A 1,395-nucleotide genomic window follows, 5' to 3' on the forward strand; every position below is an offset into this window, starting at 1 on the left:
TTTCTCACACCAGAGACATAGTGTGATATTTACATATGTGTGTCTGATTTATTTCACTTAAGAGGATGGGTTCAAAGTCCATCCATGTGCTAAAAATATCTCCAGTTTATCCTTCTTTATGGCTAAGTAGTATTTCATTGTAGAAAAAAAACCACATCTTTTTTACCCATTCATCAACTGGTGGGCATTTGGGTTGTTTCCAAGATTTAGCTATTACAAACTGTGCCACTGTAAACATGGGTGCACATATATCACTGTGGTATGATTATTTTAACTCTTTTGGGAAGATACCTACCAAGAAGGCAAATAGCAGGGTCAAATGGGATTTCTAGTCCTAGTTTTTTGAGGCATCTCCATACTGATCTCCACAATGGTGGCACCAATCTATACTCCCAACGAGAGAGGAGAAATGTTCCTTTTTCCCCTCAGCAATATTAGCATATGTTATTGGTTGGTTTCTTGATGAGAGCATTCTTTCTGGAGTGAAATGGGATCTCAGTGTTGTTTTAATTTGTATCTCTCAAATGACCAGTGATGCTGAACATTTCTTCACAATATTTATTTGCCATTTGTACTTCTTCATCTGAGAAGCGTATATTCATCTCAGATGCCCATTTTGGGATTGGGGCCATAAGTTTTATTTTAAAACTTTTATAGCTTTAGATCTTACATTTAGGTCTATGATCCATTTTGAGTCAATTTTTTCAGTTTTTTCCGTCCATGTTGGCTGTACTCAATGATTGCATTCTTTGTAGGGAGTTGGTACATGTACATAACATATGCTAGTTATTTTTTATCCTCTTCCTTTCTTCTCCCTTCTCCCTCGCTCCATCTCTTGGTCCCCTTCTTTTTTGCAAAAGATCTATCTCATTTTTCCTATTATTTGCCTTTTATTTTGCTTTTTATTCATGTTTTGGCTTTCTCATATAAGAAACGACGCAATATTTATGCTTATGTGTCTGATTTATTTCACTTAACTTATAGTCTCAAAGTGTATCCGTTTCCTTACAGATGACTTGAGTTTATCCTTCCTTATGGCAGAATAGTACAACATTGCATATAAATACAAGAAATTTCTGAACAGAAGCCCAAGAACCCCTTGAGGAATGATCATTGTTATGGCCTATACCTAGATGTCCTCCCAAAGCCTCATGCACTTACAGGTGGGGCTTTTGGGAGGTGGCTGGATGATGGATGTGTTAGCTGTATTAGTGCACTAATTAGTTTAGCATGATGATGGGATTACTGAAGAGGGAAGCCCCAGCCTGGGTGTGGGTGGCAGCAACCAGTAGGCTTGTAGACTGAATGGGATATAAAGGGAAAGAAGGAAGGTAGGTTCACTGGTTTCTGCTTCCTACCTGCCATGCCATGAACTGTTTCTCCTCTGCCATGCCC

The sequence above is a fragment of the Chinchilla lanigera genome, unplaced genomic scaffold (assembly GCF_000276665.1).
Source record: "Chinchilla lanigera isolate Chin_1 unplaced genomic scaffold, ChiLan1.0 scaffold00019, whole genome shotgun sequence".
Taxonomy (NCBI): Eukaryota; Metazoa; Chordata; class Mammalia; order Rodentia; family Chinchillidae; genus Chinchilla; species Chinchilla lanigera.